Source organism: Ceratotherium simum, chromosome 1 (assembly GCF_057802395.1).
Source record: "Ceratotherium simum simum isolate JZ-2026a chromosome 1, ASM5780239v1, whole genome shotgun sequence".
In the NCBI taxonomy this organism is placed as follows: domain Eukaryota; kingdom Metazoa; phylum Chordata; class Mammalia; order Perissodactyla; family Rhinocerotidae; genus Ceratotherium; species Ceratotherium simum.
Genome location: NC_141900.1, coordinates 27,839,839 through 27,864,144, shown reverse-complemented (window position 1 = coordinate 27,864,144; position 24,306 = coordinate 27,839,839). Strand labels below are relative to the sequence as shown.

The following is a 24,306-nucleotide window of genomic DNA, read 5'->3' as shown; positions in this document are numbered from 1 at the left end:
TTTCCACCAAGTGGACTTCAGATTTTATCTTTTTGGGGTTTGGAAGAAAGTGTTGTGATGTTATTTGATGGCGTTATAAAGAGGGATCTAGAAATGTGTGAATTCCTGCCAAACACAGCTCTTGTTTTGGGAATTTTCAGAGGAGTTGTATATATAAGTATATAATTCAGGGAATAAGACCGTCATAGACCGTCTACAAGTGACTGATAGCCTAATGCAGTGTTGGGAGCTAATGGCTTAGCTGTAAATAATCTCTTGTGAATCTAAAATTTGGGCCCAGAATGCTCCAGTATTTGTGGAAACAGTGAGAGCTAAAGCAAGACAGAGAGAGAGAGAGAGAGAGAGAGAGAAAGCTAGGTCCACAAAGGGGACTCCTGCTTTCTTCTCCATCCGTGTTCTTAGAACTAGAAAGAGAACAAGTGCATGATGATGTTATCATGTGGCAAAAAGCAGAAAGTGCAAGAGAGATCTTTCCTCTGAAAAGATCCTTGCCCTTTAAGCCACAGTAACTCCTGATTGTTAGTATTCACGGGCCAATCAATATTTCAAGTGTGAACCAATAAGATTATGAAATCCTTCCTTGAGGTAGGGCAAGATGAGGAGGTGAGCTTCCATCCAGGAGGAAGGAGACAAATGTTTCAAGTTACGGAGAGAGAGCAAAAACATTCCCTCTCTGACAATCTTTATTGGAGTTTTCTGCCTGCGTTCTTGACAATTTCCCCAAACTTGCTAAGAGCCAAACTGTCCATAGTAACTTTGTAGATAAAATTGGGGCCAAGACAAGCCAACATGGAGAGATGAATCTGACAGATGGTCACAGTTGCAATGATCTAATATAGCAATCCTGATCTAAATGGAAAAGAGAATCTAATACCTTCCAAAGCAACTCTGAAGCTTTAATCAATAACTGAAATGTTAGATTTTGGCAAAAGAAGAGATGTTAGATTTTTAAAGCTGACTATATGACCCCAATAAAAAAGAATCAATTTTTATTAGGAATGGAACTTGGCAGTTTTGCACAATACATCCAGAATTCCCCTGACAAATTTGAGTGATGGATTAGCTCCCTTGGAAATTAGGTAATTTTTTGTGACTTTACCGTGATGCACAAGAAACCTCAATCAATAATACTTGTATTGGAGAACAATTTTGAAGTAGGCAAACAGCATGTATAATACAGTGTCATGTGTATATAATTATCTCAGCATGCCAACTGGTGGGAAACAATCTTCAAGTGGCAGAAAATTAATAACCCTCCATTTCATTACTCAGCATTTTATCCAAAAGTTGTGTTGGTTTTGTTTCTGTTTTCCCCTATTGCCCAAGAGATTTTCTTAAAAGTATAAACCTGACATTGCTCAACGCAGATTACTTTTATCAACAGTGAGCTGAAATGCTGTTGAAAGCCAAATATTTTACTTGTCAATGTCTGAGAAGGCTAGTCGCAAGGAAAAATTTAATTGGGCTAGATACTATATGAAAATTCCATGCAAATATAGATTCAAGAGTCTAACCCACGTGAATACTTCTAAATTACATTCAGAGGTATATATTTGGAAAAGAAGTGTGGAACTGTTCATTTCAGATGAGAAGAATTTAACCATTTCTGACACTACTGAATTAATAAGATGCCTGCTGTTTTGGAATATTTATTGTTTACTTACCGTGAACAGAATCTTCAGTTCCTATTCAAAGGTTATATTTTACCTCTTGGTTGTTTCTCTGAAGAGAACATTAGCCTTGTAGTAGGGAAGTAAAGCAAAGACAGTTTCTGCTGAAAATCATGAGTGTTATGCTAGCATTGTCAAGTTCCCAGCTGTTTTATATTTGTGATAACAATAGGGTGAACTGTAAAAGTGGTGCTTTGTGCATTAAAGCTTGTTTCATTTGTAGCGTGTGAATGACAGGTATTTATTAAGCTACTTAAGACATATAGCAAGATGAAAAAATATCCATTAAAAGCTCCTAGTCATTTAAAAATATCTTCTAAAGAATTTAAAACTAAATTTGATAATGTTTGGGATCCAACTACATTTCTTACCAACCTCCCAAGCTGATGAATTGGACAAAACCAGCCAGACTTTTTTTGAGAAAAGAAACACAGATTTCATATATTTAATGCGAGTTAAGTGCCCAATGCCCTGAAGATCCCTTTGTGCCACCTATTTTCTGTGCCCCCCTCTCTAGCTGACACAGAAACGTGGTGACACGTGGCCTTGTTCCACTGACTGATAGCCAATGTGTTTTCAGTCATTAGGATTGCTCCTGGAGCCAGGGGAGCCTGAGGCATTCACCAGTAACTGATTGTCACCCCTGAGACCTCTCAGACATGCTGTGTGGGGCAGTAGGCAATTAAGACAGTCTACAATGAAATCAATAATATTTAGGGGGCGTTGAGTATATTTCTTAATCTCTGTGCTAAACACACATATTGTGTGTGCCCTGTCCACAAAATTCTGCATCTTTGTGGAGGAGAAAATACACACAGGAAGCTTGTTAACTCTACAATAAAAAAATAAAAAATACAGAATTGTAAGAAGTGTTCAAAGCAGTACCCAATTAAATGATTGAAGAAGTAAGTGGTGTAGATAGTAAGTGCTCCAAAAAGAGAGGAGAGGGGAGGCGCCATGGGGCTGGGGCAAACGGCAATATTTTGTACAGGAAGAGGCTTGAGCTGGTCATACCCTTCCACCCCTCCCCTCCCCCATACTCCCATGACTGAGAGGGCTGGAAATTTGATCTGGGCACTTGCAGTTCCAGAAGGAGAGATTTTATGATGTGGTTAGGAAATCTCTGTGTCACTGAAAATGCCCAGGAACACCCCCTGACGATGTTGCCTCTAGAATCTGAAATGCAGGGAGCCACTAGTGCCTTTGATTCTCTACTGGCCTGAAATATAACTTGGGGTGAGAGGGTACTAGGTGGAGGCTTTTCTGTATTACTGCAGACCCCTTGTGGGTGATGGGGTAGGGTAGATAGAACAACGGTAAACCTATATGTTCTGAGTGTACGTGTGTGTTAGAAGCATTCAATTTGAAAGTTGTGTTTCTGTATCTTTTCTGCTCCTTGTTTTTTCTTCTGATCTTAGTAGAGAATGCCAATTTTTCATTTGAATTATCCCCAGAAATTCAGATCCAATATAATATTCTTGGGAATAAATTTCTTATATTCTATCAATTTAATGCCCTTATCTTGTTGAGGATTAGAAAAATCCTGGAATCTGTTTTCTGAATTCTAAAATCCAGCTCCATCCTTAATCCTTTACAGAAATGTCTTATTTTCTACTTTCCAAATGCTTTTGTTGAGAGAGGTTTTCATAAAGGTAAACTGAGTCACCTCAGTCAGCAGACACCATATACATATCCAAAGGGCTATTAATCAGAGGGAGAGGAAAACCTATGTTGTGATAACTTTCTGGATTCTCTGCCTTGCATAATGATGTGAGGAGAATTGCTTGGCACATTTTAGGATTTCTGAGCTCTCCCTAATTACTTCTATAGGCTGATTTAATCAGCAAATCGTGCAACTGCAGTAATTGTGAATCAGGTCCTCGTGACGAAACAAATGTTTCACAGTAAATTGCCAGAAGATACAATTCTTTCTTACTCTGTGTGTGTGGGGTATTTTTTGTTTCTTTTTTTGTTTTGCTTTTTGGCGTTTTTGTTTGTTTATTATGCTCTGTTTTTATGAAAAACATTTTTAAACAGCTATTTTTATCAAAAGCATTACTATATAGGAAATTTTTATTGAAGTGTTGCTGACTCTGAATTCTGTTGCCTTTCATTTAGCTTTATGTATTTTTCCATCTATTTATTTGATCTTCTAGTACTGATTGCAGCCACCATAAATTCTCATTTGCAAAGATGGATGTAACAATGACAAAAGCATGGATCAAAGGAGTGCCTGTGTTTGTCTTTGGGGTCCATGTGTGCCAATGTGTGCACGTGTGAGATGTCTTGATCCATTTGTACATTTCTCTGGGGAGTTCTCAGGCAATTAAGTCAACCTATTACAAATAGAGCCTGCTCTGTATGCTCTGATTTGATAGGAGAATGGGTAATTCCTATTAATGACTAGTACATCTGTTCAATTACATTGTTTTGTATTGATGCTTAATTAGGTGTCAAGTTGGAGGAGGGGGAGACTGTGAAAGCCTGATTCCCTTTTTTTTTTTTTTATTTATTCAGTTTTTTCCCCCCAAAGCCCCAGTAGATAGCTGCATGTCATAGGTTCACATCCTTCCAGTTGCTGATTCCCTTTTAAATGTCAGAGACTCTTCCTAAATTACCTGTCTTTTTAGCATACACGAAACACTTTGAAAGGCATTGTGTTCTTCTGACCTTAAAACATTTACACTGTCTTGGAGAAGAAGTGTAATGTTCTCTGGGAAGTGAGCTATGTTGGAACTGGTTTGCCTTGAATGTCACTTATGTCCACTTTCGTATGGAGTGACCCTTGTCAACCTTTAGCTGGCAGCAGAAGGAGGGCTTCCCATGGGTAGTACAATTTTTGTTAAGTAGACTTCTTTTCTCTGGGAGGGTTTTCTTTAGAAAATATTGCCGTGAATAAAACTGAAGCTATATTGTTTAAGACTGTAACTTTCTTTTTTTCTAGATGTATCGAAATATAAGTAAATGAAACACCAATGGCATATTTTCTTTTTAAAATGGTATGATCACACTAAACCTATTTGTAGAATATAGACTAATGCGTAGACTTACTTAGCGAATAACAGTATTTATAAATCCAACCCTTGAAAATGGAATAGGAAAGTATTTGTAATAGAATGGAGAGTGTCTAAGGAGCTAAGTGTTTCTTTACGTTAGCTAGGGAGTTACGAGATCCACAGTATAAAAGCCTTTTTACCCAGCTTGTAGGCGTAATTTTCATTTTTTATTGATGTCACTGGGTGGGTTGAGGCCAAAGATTATTACGTTTTACTTGACAACTCATGCTATGTCACCAGGCAATACGATGTGTTTTAATAAAATTATGCATTATGTATGAGATCCTGTAACAATTAAAAAAGGAGAATTGACAGCACAGAAAATTAAGTTCTTAAAAATGAATCATAATGGTCGAGGCTTGCTTGAATAGAAGACTGATCTTGTTTAATCACCTAGTCTATAAGCATTTTGAACGTTTTTGTGGACTGTGCTTTTCCTTTACAAAGGAGAAGGATATTAATGTGGTATTCCAAAAATAAATAAAGAGATTTTAGTAACTTCAATTAGAAGCCTATTTCCAAAAGAAAAGGAGTTATGTGGGTTAAGGTAGTATAGTAACAATCTGACAATTCTAAAGTGTATTCAGTTCTCAATTCAGTATTGTCCTTGTTCATATTAGTAATCTTTTTTCCTAACTATAATAAAACATAACAATATATAAAGGAAACTGTAAGCCATTCTCTTGATTCTAGATATGCTAATACTTAATCATCAATTGTTGTAGGTTCTTTGCAAGACCTCCCTCCACCCTCCAATTTTATCAATATTTAAGATTTTGTAAATAGTTCTCAAGATTCTTTTCCATAAACCACATTCTAAATTTGAATAAAATTATTCTCCTTTATGTTTTAGGTAAGATTAGAAAATAAAAACCTGCTTTCCATATATATGGCCATAATTTTATACAGAATGAGATTTTACCATACTGAATTTATTTCTATTTTCTTTGTGCTAATCAATTGTATAAGCTATTTCTTAGAGAACTAATTCATGCGTATCTTAAATGCAATGAAGAATCTCACACTAATTTCCAGAGAATTAGACAAATTTTTTTGAGGAATGTTTATGCTAAAATTACCTGGTAAATTTTGTTAATGCTACAGTGAGGTTATACAATATCTTAAAGTTTATTTTTGTGTTAATATTTATTTCCTCTATTTTTATTTTTGAGAATATTACCTTAGAATAGAAGTTATATGTAAGGTAATGCTGCAATTGTATTTTCTCGTATTATACAAAAATATATATTAAAGATAGTATACAAATCAGATAACCACAATTTTTAAGCTGCTTATCTTATTAATTTGTTCAATATATAAAATTGGAGATCAGTTAATTTCATTTTATTTTTCTAATAATAGAATGTTTATTAAATATAAAAAAAATACTGAGGAGAATTGTAATAAAAGTATGAAAATGACGAACAATTGGACAACATTCCAGGTCTATAGTTTTGTAATGAAATGGCACATTAAGCATCTCATAGAATTTCATTATAGTGAAAGTTATTTTTTTAATCTTCTCTAGAACAAGTGATTTTTCAGAGGTGTTCTATATCAAGGGTATAGTTATTCCAATGTAAATAACTGTTCTTCTTGAAAAACTTAAGGCTATAGATTAGTAATACATTTATTTCTCCACCTTAAGCTTTAGTTCCTAATATTATAGGCTTAGTAGAGCAACCACAGAAACTTGGTGAAGATTTATTATGTTCCAGTTACTGTTCTAAGCACTTTATAGGAAGGATCTTTTTTAATCCTCACAAGAACCCTGTACATTATGTACCTTTATTAGCCTAATTTTTAAAATGATAAGGTAACTGTCCCACATTATCTAGTAAACAGCCAGACCAGAATTAAAACCCGAGAATCCTGGCTCAGAGCCAAGAACTTAACCAATCACTCTGCTATCTTGCTACTAGAGGGAAATGCCCCAAATCCTGTTAATTGGTGGACCATTCTGTCTATGAAGAGGTGTGAATTAGCCTTTAAAAGTTCTATTATTCTTATATTATAACACATTATGTTGCAAAAGATTCAAGCAGATAATAGTTATGTACAAAATAAACTATAGAGGCCACTTCTTATGGCCTGTCTCCCGGCTTTCCACTCCCTGTGCTCCACTGTTAATAGTTTGCTGTGTGTATTTCCAATAATGTTCACTGTTTATGTAACTTCTTGTTGAATGCTTACAGAATCAAATATTTATTTTTTACATACACGTATGGATACATTCATACTCTATGCATGATTATGACTTGCTTTTCCACTTAAGATCTTGAGATCTTTCCATTATTTTTGTCATTCCTTTAGTTTCCATTCAATCTTTTAATTGCTGCATATTCCATGGAATCGATGTACCATCAACTATTAAAGAAACCCTCTTAAGTAGTTACGTTCAGGTTGATATTCTTTACTTCTTAATACAAATAATGTCTCAGTGAATGTCCTTGTACATACCACTTTGTGGACATCTTGGAGTATTTCCTTGTGATAGGGACCTAGAGATAAATGGGGAATGAATATTTTTCACGTTGAAAAATATTTCCTGATTTGCCTTCAAAGAGTGTATATATTGAAAAGTTTCTTTTCAATAATTTTATTCATTTTTTTCTGATAATTTCTGGTCCTTAGACTTTATTTAGTTGCTTACATTTTTCATATTGAGTTTGTAAAATTTCATACTGAACAATGTGTTAGTTTAGTAATTCTTCAGTTTATTCTCTTGGATTGTTATGTAGACAGTCATGTTTTCTAAAAATAATGAAAGCTTTTTTTCATTTCTTTCCCAATGTTCATGCCTCCTCGTTCATTTCTGGTTCTAGTGCATTAACTATGAGTTCTGTTCTAACATTTTTGTACCAATGAGAGTGATACTCTTCATTTTGTTCTGGATTTAAGTGGCATGTTTTAAGTATTTCACCTTTAAGTATTTTTTCCTGTATATATGGTAAATAATGTTTATTAAGTTAAGGAATTTTCTTTCTCTTCCTAACTTACTAATTATTTTTTAGCAAGAATAAAAATTAAATATTGGTAAAAGCATTTTGAGGGGCATTTATTGAAATGATCAGGTGATTTTCATCTTACTTAATTTACTAGATTATATTACTAGTTGAAAATATATATTGTAAGTCGAAAATAATACAATATTAACCATTAATTGTTTATTTAGTATGTCCCAGTGATTGTTCGAATTGAATTTTTTTGTTTTAATTAATTTTAATTTTACAACCCTATGAGATGAAGAAATAGACACAGAGAGAATATTTAGATTGTTCAAGTTGATACAGTTACTATGTGGAGGTATTGGGATATCCTAATGTTAAAACATGTATTTCTTCCTAGAATAAATGTTTCTTGGTCATGGTGCGTTAGTTTTTAAAAATTTTGTCTTTGATTTGATCAATATTTTATATAGGTTTTTTTTTTTACTTATGTTCATGGCTGAGATCAATTTATATTCTCTCTTTTTTCCTGGCTCGTTTTGGTAGTAGGATAACTTTTTGCTATTTCTCAAAATTCATTTAATGTACACATTAATTTTATAATCAGAAAATAAATTTTAATGTTATTTCACAAGATGACGCATTAAGATTTACTCTGGAAAAGGAGTCGTGGGAGTACTGGAGGCAGGGAAGCTCGAGCCAGAGTACCCAGTCAGCAGGCTGCTGCAGCAGCCCATGCTCTAGATGGAAAGCATCTCTAAAATCAGTGACGATGAGAATGGAAAGGAGGAAGGGATGGCCAAGAGTTATTCATGTAATAGAATTAACATTAATTCATTAAACATTTAATGAAGTCCTACTCTGTGTCAGGCACTAGTCACTCTGATCATCACCATGAAGCTAAAAGTTTAGTGGAGAGCTTGACAAATAATTACTGTGAAATAAAATACCCTTTTGATATTGTAAATAAATTGTACAATATCCTGGAGAGATTTACTGAGAAGTAAATATTTGAATTTGGCCTTAAAGAATGCCTGGAAATGTTCTAGGAGGAAGATTTCCAGGAAGAGATATTACCAGCAGAGAAAGTACAAAATGAAGAGTTTGCACATTACGAAAAAGAAGAGTATGTGATGTTGTTAGTAACATCCTATACTCAAATTATTTCAAATTTCTGGATTTTTATACCAAATGGTCTTAAGATGAACTCCTGTTATTCTGGAGTGAGAACGATACAAGTGTCATTGTTATGTACAGCAAAAGAAGAGAAAATATTGATAGCAGATAAGATTGGAAATGTAAGAGGTGCTAGTTTATGGAAGCTCCTCATAGAACATTAAAATGTAACTTAACCGGATGTACCTGGAAATTTCTGAATAGGGAGTAAAAGGATAAGCTCTAGGAGTTAGGAGTAACAAATTCTTAGGGCTTTAATTTTTTATTGTTGTTGTTATTGTTCAATAATAGAGAGAATGCCAGTCACTTAGCAACTATCTAGGAAATTGAGGCTAGATTAAAGCATATATAAAATATATAAAATAACACATTCCTTGGAATTAATAATCTCTAACAACTTAAAATAAAATAAAATGGTACATTGATTTGTTTAAAGTCTAAAAATCTGGAAATCGAGATATTCTATTTAATTTTAATTTTAGATGCTGCTTTTGACTCTGAATGAGAAATCAGCTATGGTATCATTACTTCCCTGCTTCATAGAACTTAATGAGTTTTTAAAAGTAATTTTAGCAAGTGGCAAAAGCCATACAACGTTAAATAGTAACCTCTGTGTATTTCCACACAATTTGTGTAGCTGCTTTTCTCTGAAGAATCTAAACATTTACTCTAGTATGCCAATACTTCAACTTCATAGGGAAATATCTCTACAATCCCTTGGGTTGAAGTTTATGCAAGTGATGAGGAACATTCCCATAATCAAAGCAGACGCTGGCAGTTGAAGTCCGCTGGCTGAGCAAATTGGCAGTGGTGTGTAGCACTGGGTCAAAGCTGGTAGAAGGGGGGAACGCCCGGAAATCGTTACTGTCATTACATTGCAGTTGCTGATACAATGGATTCATCCCTGTTGGACTTTCTAATTTTTGCTATAGGGAAACAATGATCCTTTTTCCTCATTCTAAAATGACCTGAAATAATTTTATGGACATTTTGTATGAAAATTCAGACATTTGAAACGTAAGTTTTCTTCGCACATCACTTTAATAGAAACATTATGGTCTCTGTCTCAGCCAAGATTATTTTTACCCATTCTTCTCCATTCCATTAATTAAGAAAAAAAAAAGAGAAGTTATTAGATTTAAGACCATGCTTTTCCAATTGAAGCCTTGTTTATCATGCCCTGTACATAAATTTTATGTCCCAATTTGACTATTTTCTTTGCTTTCTCCCAAAGAGTCATTTATTTATTCAATCAATATTTTATTGGGCAGCCATTTTATCCCAGTGCAAAGCTAAGTGCTTTTGATTTCAGATGAGAAAGATTTTGTGTTGTTTACATTCTACTAGAGGAAAGAGACAAGTAAATAGATAAATGTAATCATTGCAAGGTTGTGAGTATCCTGAAGAAAACTAAGAGCCTGATGTGGAGGACAGAAGGCAGGGCAAAGTGATGAATTTAGCTAGTGTGGTCAGGAATGCATCTGTGATGTGGTGACATTTGACCTGGGGCTTAAAGGAATGAGAAGGTGTGTAGGGAAAGCATGGTAGGCAGAAGAAACAGCAGGTGAGAACATGCTGTTCAATGATGGTGTCAAATTCTCCATAGAAGTTCAAGATTTAAATTTTTTCCTTTTACCAGAAATGTTAGTGAATGCATGGGCTCGTATATTTTTGCTGTAGCAATGAATGGTCTACGAGGAAGGTTGACTTGGGAGTTATTTGCCATTTGGGTTTATTTTCCCTCATGAGGGTCTGAGTGCTAAGATTTCCTCAATTCATTAGCTGAAATATTAGGGAGTAAAGAAACACCCAGTTAGGATTATAGAGAAAAACCAAGACCTCCTCTCAATAGTAGCTTGACTACCCAATTCAACAGAAAATAACTTGTAGGGTCATGTAAATAAAACACTATAACTTCAGCCCTTCTTTAAACCTCCCCTTATTAGCCACATCGAATTCCTCAAGAGAATGTGAAGGATGGCTGCCTAAGGTTGAGAAGTAGCATATGCTACTTCAGTATTTAGTGCAATGAAATAATTAAAATTGTGTCTTTCATGGAAACGTTCAAATATAAGAGTAGCTAAAATGTAGAGATGCACAAATATGAACTCCATTGCTCTGCAGAGAACCAACCTAAAGACTGCTGTAAACACATCACCATTCATTTATTGATCTGTCATTGATGTACACAGCAAAAATCAATGTTGTTCAAACTCCTGTCCACGCTGAAAAGATGTATACTAGAGATATGAAGAACAATGTTACTTTTCCCAACAACAAATTGAATATAAACCAAAAAATATTCTTATAAATAAAAATAGTCTTATAAGAGATTTGACTTTATAATTCTGTGTAAAATAGACCAAAGCAACCATGTGTTCCATCATAATTGGATTAAAAGCTATATCATTTTAGTCTATAGCATGGTTAATTGCATATCTTAAAAATTGCACTGATTATTTGAACAATAGTAAATAGTATATCGTTTAAAGTTTTTGGTGATGAGCCAAATTTTTTCAAATGTGCAGAAGTAAATTTCCATCTAAGAGAAACTCCACATTCATTTTTTAAAATGCACATTTATTTCTAGTCTCTTGTCTTTTTCTACTCTCCTCCCAGCATCCATGTGTCCCTCTTCCTCCTTCCTTCTTTTGATTTTTCTTTTCCTTGGAGTCCTTGAATCTCTTTCAGTTTCTTCAGTTTGATTTTCCTTCGTTTAATCTTATTTACTACCAGGTGGCTGTGTTATAAATTCAGGGAGAGTTGGTTAATCAAGGAACATGTTATTTCCCCTGGGCTTCCCAGCTCTGTGCACTCCTGGATTTTTCTAATGAAGAGGAAAGAAATTGTGATGGGCATAGTGGAGTCTCTTTTATTAATTTTATTGTCTACGCATTCAATCCTCAAACTTACCCTTCTGTCAAATCAGAAGCGTGAATGTAGAGAACAAGACCAGCTTGGATGGAAATTAGAACACCTTTACCACAATCCTGACAGAGGTATTTTCTTTAGATGGAAAGTATGTGCACTGTTCTTGAATTTATCCAGAGTTATTTCCATGGGCTTTCTGAAAAATCTAGCAGGAAGAATCTGATTGAAGGACACAGGAATAAGATTCTAATTTGAGCCCTGGCATTAACATAAAGTAAATTGTATTATTTACTTCTTAAGCTTCACTTGTCTTAAAGAAATAGGAAAACCAAATTAATTTCCCATTGTAGTGGCATTTTGCATGACACACTTTGGGATCTTAGAGCAAGAAATTATATAGAGAAAAGAGGTCTTTAAACAAAGACTCTTGATGACTCTCTCTCTAAACCCTTTGGGGCTTTTAGCAGCTCCCTCTGTATCCACAGGTGGGCAAGAACAAAGGGACTCTATAAATAGGTCGTTAACCAGTATGCAGTTCTTGGGCTACTCCTTTGATCCGCACTTCTGAAGTTGCTTGCTCCATCTTGGGCTTTTGCTCTATCTTTGTCTCCGGTTGCTGTTCTCTTGCCAGGGCCCTGCACTCCTGCTCAGCCTCTTTGAACCGTCGTTCCTGTGGGCTGCTGTCTTAGTTCTTGGCTCCAGTTTTGCTTTTTGACACTGGCTATTGGATCCTCCTTAGATCTTAGTCTGAAGGACCTAGTGGGAGGGCAGACCCAGTTCACTCCTAAACCCCGAAACTAGATTCCAGAACTTAGTAGATATGTGGCTGCCTGGCCACCACTTGGTCAGAAAATATTTCTATTAAACTTACAGGGGATGTTTATTAATCATTATCACCTATTTTGCCCATAGTTACTGATTGTTGCTTTTCTTTTTATAGCAAGGAGAAGATATAAATTCTCACCTTCCCCATCACATACGTATATTTTTACTCACTCCTTTCATTCTGGTTAAGTCTAAGGATAAAGACAAACAAAAATATGGCGGGTAGATGGCCAAACAAAAATATGGCAGTCAGATGGCCACGTCTGACCGTGTCAGCTGCATCCATTGTAAAATATATAATATTTTACGTGTTCTTTTGCTAGGCATTAGGAATTGGATGTCTGAAGACGCTTTTAATTTTTTTCTGAAATTTTTATGAACTTTACTTGTAAATTCTAAAGTGATAATAATCATTTGAAAAATCAAACAATATAGAAATGTATATAAAAAGTAGATCTTCTTTTAGATGATTGCCTAATAATTTATAAGATAAATATACCATAATTTCTTTTGCACCCAGAAGATCTTTCTAACAGTTTCACCCTCAAATGAAAAAGTTGTTAGTAAGGTAGTGAGCATCTATCACAGGAAGTATTTGGGAGAATTAGCATGATAACTCTTCATGGACAATATATAAAGGAAGCCTCCATTAAATAGGAAACTAGACTGGAAGACCAAGTTGTTTTCTTCTTTTGCAGTTTCTAGAACTGAAAATAATGTTTATTACCTGCATTAATTGGAGAAATAACCTCCATTAAAAATTCAGTTACAAGATGTTCAAAGGTAATATAAATGCCTGTGAGGCTACTGTTTCCCTGATGTGATCAAGAGGTATGAGAGGATGATCCAGAGCTTTGGGGAAATAGACCATGGATAATTGAAAACACAGTTCTGCAGATAGCAATAGATGTGTCAATGGGTTTTTTTTTTCTTTTTCTATTACTACAGGTGACCTAAAACAGGTACTGTGAATTCTAATGGACTGCTTGACCTCAAATCTTTTTGTATTTTCTGAATAGCAATAAGGGAGTCCGTTCAGCTTCTCTTTTACAGAAGGAACATTTTGGGAGAGAATATATGGGCTGTCAGGCTTGTGGGAGGATGCTGAGTCACATGTGATTCACAGATCTGGCTTCAGAGATCTTTAGACTTTCACGTTACAATACAGGGTGGTCCATTTTGAAATTGTTGAAATCCACACTGAGATGTGCTCTAAGCGGAGTACTAGGAACAGTAACAGAATGACTATTAATGAAAAAAAAAATTAGAAGCCTGTAAATTCATTCAGAATGCTGATGTTTAATTCATGTTACTGGCTGCTTCATGATTCCTTTATATTTAATAAAGATGAGGAGTTACATGGGCATGTCATCCTATAGCAGGGTCCTCGCACCACAGTCCTGGCTTCTTTTCACTAGAGCTTGTGGAATGCTTCCTGTTTCTAAAATGACTGAATGAGGGCCGGCTCCGTGGCTTAGCGGTTAAGTGCGCGCGCTCTGATGCTGGCGGCCCGGGTTCGGATCCCGGGCGCGCCCCGAGGCACCACTTCTCCGTCCAACGCGAGACCGAGTCCCACGTACAGCAACTAGAAGGATGTGAACCTATGACATACAGCTATCTGCTGGGGCTTTGGGGGGAAAAAAATGAATAAATAAAATCTTTAAAAAAAAAAAAATAAAATAAAATAAAATGACTGAATGAGATCAGTTTCTAAGTCTTTCCTTCTAATTGCAGAAGAATTATTTTAAATGTGGAATATGTAAACATCAACACAAATGAGATTTTCTATGAGGAGATCAACCATTGTGTTTTAAAGTGTTTATTTCATGTTTTATATAAATAATTTAAATCCTAAGACTTTGTGATTTGTTTCCTTTTTTTGTTAGTAATAGCGGATCATCCATCTGATATTAAAGATTTTTTTTAACTAGAAAAATAATGTTTTTAGTTTGGATTTTAAAAGGCCTTCTAAGTAGCTATACATACATGAATCATGCTTTACAGCGTTTTTTTAATTTAGTAAGAGTATGACACAGAAGCTTCAATTGGATTTAGCTATATTAAGTGCTAACTTTTTCTCCCTGATATTTTTTCCTATTTAATTTCCTGGATTTTGCCCTACTTTTCCAGGTATAATGCATGAAAAGTCACAATTCTATAATGTTGTTATTTAAACATTAGCAAATATTACATAATTGAAAAATTAATTCAAATTAAAAAATTTTGAAATTGTGACCAAGAAATTAAAAATGATTTCTTTTCCTGTGTTCTTTTCACATTCATATAAACCTTTTACCAATGGTTCACATTCTTTGCAAGCACTTACTTGATAGTGCTACAACGTATAATTTTTTCACCATTCGATAAGCATAAATTCATTTTTAAACACAATTCCTGTTGTTAATTTCACTGCATTAATGGAGAAAAAAACAATTTATTACCAAAAAAATAGTTAAGCTTTGTGCTTACATTGAGCAGGTGAGGAAAGGGAGCCGCTATCGTTCCCATCCAAGAAGCAATCTTCTGCTTGGAACGCTCGTTGTGCTCAGCCCATCGAAGGGGAACACAAGGGCAATGTATGTGCTGCTCAGGCAAAGAGTGTCAGAGAACCCCTGGTCTGTGGGGACAAAAAAGTCGAAAGCAATTAAATTGTAATATATTTTCTGAGCTGGAAAGGTATTTACCATATTTGAAGGCTTCATTCCTATTTTTCTGGAATCTTGTGCTTACTAAACTAGAGGAATAAAAATGGTGGAGATGGGTTACCTTTACAATGGTCCTTTCTGGTGCTCTTCAGAGGGAGAGTTACTGTTTTTCCAATTTGCAAGTTAATAAACTTACATTGACTTTGTGTGTGTGTGTGTGTGTGTGTGTGTGTGTGTGTGATTGTCAAATAAATTCTGTCCTGGAACAGCTGTCAGACAAATTACACTATGGGCTATCTTTAAAAGGAGCGCCGCGTGAGTCGATCTTGGCCCGGGCTTTTATATTCATGCATTTGTTTGTGTATCTGAACCTGCATTATGAAAACAATGAAGGCCAGCTGAAACAGTCATATTTCCCATTCATATCTGAAGGATTTAGTGTTGCTTTTAGAATATTTTATATTTGAAAACACATCAGTGCTGACTCTACATCTAACCTGCTACTTGATGTCAAATCTGTGTGCATGTTGTGAATAATGTGAGTCAATTGCTGTGTACCTAATACTGAGGATGTCATGTTATGTTAATGAAAGCAGTAGAATTTATGGATTTGTAAATAAAATAAATAGTGCATGTTTATTTGATAACCTTGGTGAAATAAATTTAATTTGAGGAAAAATTGTAGCATTGAAGTAATCATGTGCATATTTCCAAAAAGATTTTTTAAGAAAGAAAATACCTGGGTTTTCTCAATTATTTAAATCCTTATTTCTATATAGCTATAACTAACTTTTATTATATAGCTATAACTAACTATAGCTATAACTAACTTTTTTCTTGCCATGTAAAAATAAGACTTCTTTAGTTGTCATTTTCTCTCTTTACATCAATGAAGTAGTCTTAGAACCCAGGGCTATGACATTCTATAAAATAGAAAACGTGAGACATTTGTAAGTTATGAGGAGAGGTGAGTTGAGGACTACTGTCTGGTTGTTTAATGATGAGAACCAAGCATTATTTCAGATCATTGCGTCAATTAACATTTATTAAGATAATATACTCTATTGGCTTTTGAGGGCAAACTGCGTCATCTCTGCCACTTACTAACTCTGTGACTTGGGGCAAGTAACTTAACCTCTCTATGCCTCAGTGTCCTCATCTGTAAAGTGGGACTCATAATAGTATCTGCCTCCATGGATTTTTGTGAGAATTAAAGAGTTTGTTCACATTCCTGTATAGAACAGCTCCTGGCACATTGGTGCTCAATAGATGTTATCCATCATCTATTGAACACCTACTGTATGTTTAGAGCTGTGCTAGATATTCTCAGAATACAGAACTATAAGCTGTGGCCCATCCACTCAAGGGAATTAAGTGTTATTGGAGAAAAATAATATGAATATAGGACAATATATCAATATGTGTGACATTTTGTATGACAGGCTATATATCTTAGGAACTTACAGAAAAGAAAAAATTTTTGAAGGTTTGAGGACTTGGATTGCCCAGAAGAAGAAGGACCTGAAGCACTGACTTAAAGGACGATTTTTGGGAGCTGAAGAAGTTTAGAGAGGTAATTTCAGGCTAGGGGAAAACATGATTAAATAATGTGGCAAAACTGACATGTTTGTGACACAGTTAAACTGGCTTGACTGCAGATACTGATTCACGTGGAGAAGTGGGTTGGGGCATTTAGGTGAGGATCCAAGTGTGATAAGCATTTGAATATTTTGCAGTATTGGAAATTATGAATGCCCAGTTAATAATTCAGAGAAGAAAGGAAATGAAGAAGTTTCCATCATGACATTAAATAATATTTGCACTCTTGAATTAGGCTAAAATAAAAATTTTGTGAACAACTGCAATGACTGAGAAAAAATATAGATAAACAATGAAAGGGAAGATCTTCAATAAAAGGAATAGGGGTTTTATAATGAGCAATTAGAAATTCAGCTCATTTGGTTCATAGAAGCACCAGCAGCAGATTGTGTGGCCATGTGGGACACCTCCATTGGCACCAGGCTAGAGGGACTATGCTGGAGGTTGTAACTAACTGCGATGCGAAGGATAAAAAACAAAGCTCTCAAGACCTCAAGGGAGCAAATCCCTCATATGAGAACCCTCGACCCTCTAGCTAATCCATGGAACTACATTAATATCAACCCTAAAGTGTATTGCTCATTTGTCATCTTGGAAGCTGGAAGCAAATTGCTGCAGCTGAGGCAAAAAATATTACCCAAATGATGAAAAAAATGCTTGAATAAAACAAAAATTAATCCAAGATTGTGGAAAAAAAGTAGATCTCATGAAGAATCTTTGGTCTTTGAGAATTATGAGTATGTATATTTGTAAAGTGGATTAACACGCACGTGCACGTCTGCACACACACACACACACACACACACACACACACACACATGAGTAGCAAAAGGCCAACAGAAAGTGAAGGCAGAGGAACATGAAAAACTTAGGAAACAGATTTTAGTGATGAAAGCTTTTTTTGTACTCTTACCTTTTTACTTTGGTTAGCACGATCGCATCCCTTTCTGCATTTCTTACAAGACTGACTCTAGAGAAAAAAGGAATACTAGAGCATTTCACAAATCTAAACAGTTTTCTTTAAAAACAGAGCAGCAGTGCTATTGAAAAAGGTTTAAATTGAGAATAATTTCAGGAACTAACGTTCCTGGCATGATGCCCATCTCACAAGCAATCCTAGATTTAATGTAGATACCAAGCACCCCTTTTACACCAAAAAATATGTATATATCTATATTTCGTAATATAGTTATCTATGTTATAAGAAATGCATATTTAGCAAAATAGTGTGTCTAGGTTATCTAAATCTTTGACTTACTTATGTTATTTTTACCCAACTACAGGAACACTGTGGGTGGTTTATTATATAACAAAAATAGGAGCAGTTTGGCATTGGTGGGGTATTTATAGCAAGTGGAACACTTCTGAAATATATGATCTTATTACTTCAAATTTATGAATAAGCTATTTATATATCAACACAATTGAAAGGGTCTGTTTGTTAGATCTTGTGATATTTTTATTTTTTCCCAGGTCCACGGGGCATAGCTATGTCTCTTATTTCCTTGGGCTAAAAATAAAATTATTTCTTAAAAATAGTGGATAGGCAGAGAATTGTCTTAGGACAAGGGCTGCAGAGGGTGCAGACTTCTCTTCTCACCCTCCCACTCCTCCTCCTCTAAATCTCTGACTCTAACAGCCCTCTTCCTTTCGCTTTTCTCTTCCATGTATCTCCTATGCCTTTTTTCTCTAGTCTTTATGATAATTGCTAGTGGGACAATTCAAGAAGGTTGTGGAAGAAAGATGTCTGTTTTAATACTCTCTCCTTACTAATAGCAGTAAGTTCACACCCATTCTTCTCTTTTCCAGAAGACTCACCACATCAAATACAGGAAGGAAGGACAGTTAGTCTTGGTAGGACCTATTATAACCATTCTTAGCTATCATTTTGGCTCCATTGTTCAAACCAGTAAAAAGACAAATTCTCTCTGTAGCATTAAAACAATTAAATAGATAACTATGCAGACTTGACACTTTGTACTCAACTGTTACACTTTACAATAGATTAAACGGGGTGTAATTTGTGCTGTTCTGAATTTGATGTTCCTCAAATGCATGCAAAATGAAATAGATTACCATATTTCTTTTTTTTAAATAAAGAGTTTTCTGAACTATGCACTACTCTTTTGAAAGCCATATTACCGGCAAATCCAACCTCAAAAGGAACAATATTAATAGCATGGCAAGTATTTTTCTTTCAAATTTAGAGAAAACTTGAATATTTCATATATTTGCTTTTAGAATTTGGGCTGTTTCTGTACAAAAAAATGAAGTATAGAATATAAAAGATTATCTCAATTATTCAATAAATATTTGCCTCAACGTTTAGAGATCTCATAGTGACTTCTGCAAGTCACACTGAGTCTGCAGACAGCATCAAACAGTTGGAAACATATACGGCTAGTCGACTCTGTAATGAGTTATTGTAGGGACAGAGAAGGATTACAAGACTTAAGTTTTTTTCTAGGACATTCAGTCTCCACTTGCAAGGTTTGGAATTATAAGAGGGAATTTAGTAAATAATTACTCTACATGAACTAAATAAAGATAATTGTGGTTTTTAAAAAACAATAATGCAGTTACATTTCTTTTTAATACATTTTTCTATTTATTCAATAAATACTTGTGTGTCTACTATATGCAAGGCACTGTAATAAAAATATTGAGGATTCAGTGATAATTGAGAATAAAAGTATATCCATCTAATCATGAAAGTGTACAGGGAAATAAGCACAAAGCAAAACTGAAGTGCTCTGGAGTTTAGTGAATACAAGAGAATATTTTTAGTGTGGGAGGTTGTGAAATGTGATATTAGTGGAATTTATTCATTCATAATGGAGGTGAAGGATTAATTTCAGTGAGAGGTTATTGAGCAAAAGCAGAATGTGGAAAAGGACAGTCAATACGTGTGGAACTGTGTGAGGTTGGTTGAAGTAAAAGATCTTAGAAAATAAGAAGCTAAAAGTCTGAGTTGTTTACCTTCTCTAGACTTTAATTTTTCTCATCTGTGAAAAATGAACACTAGTTTTTATGGTGACTAAATGATAGAGTGGGTGTTAAATACTTTGCCATGGAATTTGGCATAAAATAAAGTCTCAATGCATTTAGCCAGCTGTCAGCTATATGTTGGGAAAAATGCTGAGATCCTATTATTTAGCAAAAGATTGGAGAAGGGATATGATGAAGAAATTGATGGCATGGACCTGGATGACCCCGGAGATGGTTTGTCAACAAGAAGAAGGAACAGAAGAGGGTTAGTAGTATGAGGAGGGAAGATATTGAGTTTAGTTTTATAGATATTTTGAAAAAGACTGGTGGGAAATCAAGGATGGAGTGATCTAGCAAGTTGTAGTTAGACAAATTGAGGGACAGGGAGTAGCAAAGGGATGAGAAATAGTTCTGTTGTGTGTGTGCATTGTGTAGGGGAGGAAGACAATTCCTCTACCCATTCTAGGTCCTTCTGGCTAGTCTACGAACTAAATTGACATGAGACAGAATAACAGGAGAAAATCAAACAAAGCTTTATAATATATATATGTTGGGGAAGAGGGAGAATCCCCCTCCGCCCTTTCCTTTAAGGTTCTTATGGCTGGCCAAATAATTACAAGACAGGATAGCAGGAGAAAATAATACCAAGTTTAATAACATGTATACATGGGAGAAACCAGGGAAACTGAGTTTCTCAACAAAATGCCAGAGATTCTCATCTTAAATACTATCTTCAGCTAAAGACAAAGGAGGATGTTGGGGGTGGGGGGAGTCAGTTATGGGAGATTACCAGAAAAGCACAGTAAACAAGAGTAAGGTTATTATGCAGATTTAAGGCCTCCCCTTCCACATTGATAAGTTTCTAGAGATGAGGTCATCCCCCTTCTTCCCAGTACAGAGAGGGAGGTACCTTTACAAATGGAAATTTCCCTTATAAATGTAAATGTGTGTCTGGCAGCTCTTTTCAGGGCCACATAGAGAATGTGGCCGGGGAGAGATAGAATTTTTGATATGAGGAGCTTGGTGCCTTTCCTATTGTAACATCTGTTTTACGTTATATTACAGCCATCATGTGTTAGTGGCTCCTTCCTGAAACAGGTTTTCTATGTTAAATTCTCTAGGCAGTTTGGGGGAGGTCAAATGTCCATCAGAGAAAATAGAAAATAATAAAGGTAAAGAGATACTTTTCAGGGTGGCCAATTTTAGTCTTCCACATATACATGGGAGGAACCCAGGAGAAGTGGGTAACTTGCCAAAATAGCTGAGCTGCCAGCTTAAATATCATTTTCAGCTAAAGACAAAGGAAGGTGTTGGGGGTAGTGGTTTGGGACATCCAGGGAGAGGAAGGCAATTTACATGGAGATGGAAATCTAAATGGGCCAACTACAAGACAATGTGACCTGAAAGACATGTTTTACATTACAATACAGTTATCGTATGGTATTAGCTCCTTCCTGGAACAGATCTTTCTATTTTAAATTCTTTTAGACAGTTGGGGGAGAGGTCAAAGTTTCTTTCAGAGTCTTTTGTTCTTAAAAATAATCAAGCCAAAGAGACATATTTTGATTCCCCACAATTGACTACATACTCAATCTTGGGAGCTTCTCACCATTTTCATCTGTAAATACCATCCATTCTTACTCTCCTGACTATCCGTCATGCTCAAGTCCCATCTTCATAACATTGAGGCCTCTGTTACCACTTGGCACTTGAAGCCAGGGAGTTACATTTCTAACGAGCAGAGTAAGTGTTTTCTTGACATCACAAGTTTGAAAATCCAATGTGTTTTCATAATGGAAACAGTATACGTATTAGTCAAATCTATTGTACCTACATAACCAGATATACATTGGTTCAACTTTTTTGAGCTGGTCAGATATTGTAATATATGTTTATTTCTAAGAGGAAGATTTTCGAACAAACTTTCTGAGAGAAATCCTTTTATTGCAGTGATTTTGGAATTTTTATATGTTTCAAGTGATTTAAAGTGGGATATGTGTTCTCAGGCCACCTTCTTCATTTAGTCTTCCAGCATATTCTTTTATAAGATTGTTAGGCTAAAAACCCCAAAAAATGATGAGAAACTCAAAATTTGGCAGTACAGTATTTTCACATTTTCCTAGAAATATTGTAATAGGATTTTTGATTCCATAAGAAAGGGTTTAGAAAATTAGCATTGTTTATGAATATTTATGAATATAAAACATTTTAGTGAATATTTTTGGTGGTCTTTGTTATTTAGAATGAGTAGAGATCTTGAAATTTTCAGACACTTCAATTCACTTTTCCTTATCCTTCTTTCTCACCTGCTGGTATCTGCCCCATATTCATCTGGATGCCTTTTTTCTCTCATCTTGCCTTCTCCAGCCTAGCGCTGGTGAAGAAATTGACACAGCCATGCTGATCACGGCCAATGAAAATTGATGACCTCCAGTGTAGAGCACGTCCTTAAATACTTTCCAGCCATTGCTCTTTTTAAATCTCCCACTTTCTTTCCAATTACCCTACCTTAATATCTACTGCCTATCTCTGAACAGATGACTTTGACTTTGTCTCCTTTATTATAAAGGAAATACAGGTGAATAAGCAGAACTGTCTCAACTTTTTGATCTGTTGTTCTCGTTATTTCCGTTTACCTAAAATCTTTTTCATTTTCCCTGCAATCTCCATGGAGGAAGTATCCTCTCTTCTAGCCATTGATTAGGCTTCTCCTGTGTTCTGCTTATTTCTTCTCTCATCCCTCACCCTCTCACGTTTGGAACACAGGGAGTGAGCAAGAAAAAGCCTAAGGAATCTAGAGTCTTTTGAAGGACTTTACTCTGTCAATAAATTACGTTCTCTCCTGAATCTTCTATGTCTCTTTTTCTACTTGCCTTTCTCCTTTTACATGGAAACATACCTATATATCTCCTGTTAAAAAACAAAAAAGGAACACTAACTCCTCATTCCCCATTCTTGTCTAGGTTTCACACTGTTTCTCTCATTCTTCTCACACATAATGTGGGTAAATTCCTCTCACCTTATTGATGACTCTTTAGTTACTTCCTCTCTTTGGAAACTTACCTTCTCTGGCTTTTGTGATATTATTGTTCTTAGATTCCCTTCTCTCTCTCTCCCCCTTTTTTTTTTTTGCTGAGGAAGATTAACCCTGAGCTAACATCTGTGCCAATCTTCCTCTAATTTATATGTGGGTCACTGCCACAGCATGGCTGATGTGTGATGTAGGTCTGCGCCCGGGATCTGAACCCATGAACCCGGGCCACTGAAGTGGAGTGTGCCAAACTTAACCACTATGCCATGGGGCCAGCCCCAGATTCTCTTCTCTCTTGCCACTCACTCAGATTCCTCTGTCTCATCTTTAAATGTCATTTTCCAGAGGTCTAGCTACTATGTATTTCCTTCCTCACTTACACACTCTCCTTTGGGAGTCAGACATTGATTTACCTATGTCCTTTATATATGTTGTAACTACCAAATATTAAATTCACTGGAAACTTCTCTTCTGAGAGCTCCAAACCCATGTATATTCAGTTGCCTACTGGATATCTACACATGAATCTCCCAAAAACATCTCTAGTTGAACCAATATAAACAAACTCATCATTGTCCCTCCAAATTGTTCTTCCTCCTGTACTTTCTATATCAAAATGTCCTATCATTGTCTAATTGAGGAACTCCATGAATCATCTGCAAATCCTTTCTCCCATTCACCATGTCCAATAGTACAGGAAATCCTGTTGTCCATACTTCAGAATTTTTGTTGAGCTACTTTCTTCTACTTGGTCTCTTCTCCTTTTGTCTCTCTCCTTTCACTGACACTGAATCCTCCTTATTTCTTACCTCTTATTTAGACCCTCCTGTCTCACTTTCTGTTCTCCCTCTAAGCCACTATCTACTTGGCTGTCAGACAAATTATTTTATCATGTTCACATACACTTACTTGATCTTGTTATTCTCTAACTTCACAATTTCCATTATCCCTCCATTATTTTGAGAATACATTCTAAATGCTTCAGAATGCTATTTAAGACCCTTGTTCTGGCCTATTTACCCAAATTTCTTCGCTATCATTTTTGCCCCCATCCTGTACCATTTGCTGAACCAACCTTGGACTCCAGCCATTCAAACTACTTGCACTTGCTGAATATGACATGTGTTACATTCTCTCTGCCTTCATTGTTACTTCCTTCCCTTCTCAATTTTGTCAAATTCCACTTGTCTTTAAAATCTCACTTCAAGTAGCTCCTAGTCCAGAAAACCTCCCCTGTCTGCCTCCCCGCACTACTACCTAATAAACTTTAAGTGACTCTCTGCTGGTTCCTGAAACATATCTCACTTTGGGATTCAGGACACGCTACCCAAAAACATGGCACCTTGGCATATTGAATATTTTAAGCTGAAGGAGTTTGAGAAATGGCATGTGCAGGAAGGACTTTCTGACCTTGCCTGCATGTGAGAGTTGCTTTCCCTATACCTGGAGGAAAGGAGCATCCTAATCTCTGAAGACAAGAGACAGAGAGAGGAATCT

General features: G+C 35.6%; 1 protein-coding gene across 6 annotated transcripts in view; it reads left to right on the top strand.

Moving 5' to 3' along the window:
* CACNA2D1 (calcium voltage-gated channel auxiliary subunit alpha2delta 1) overlaps positions 1-24,306 on the top strand; it is a 504,823-nt gene that overhangs the window by 61,665 nt on the left and 418,852 nt on the right. The window contains exon 1 of one of the 6 annotated variants that reach the window (XM_087445351.1): positions 16,518-16,764. The exons of the other annotated variants lie outside the window; for them this stretch is intronic. The gene's annotated coding sequence lies outside the window, so the exon portion shown is untranslated. Of the gene's footprint in view, positions 1-16,517; positions 16,765-24,306 lie in introns of those variants that run through there. 6 annotated transcript variants of the gene reach the window in all.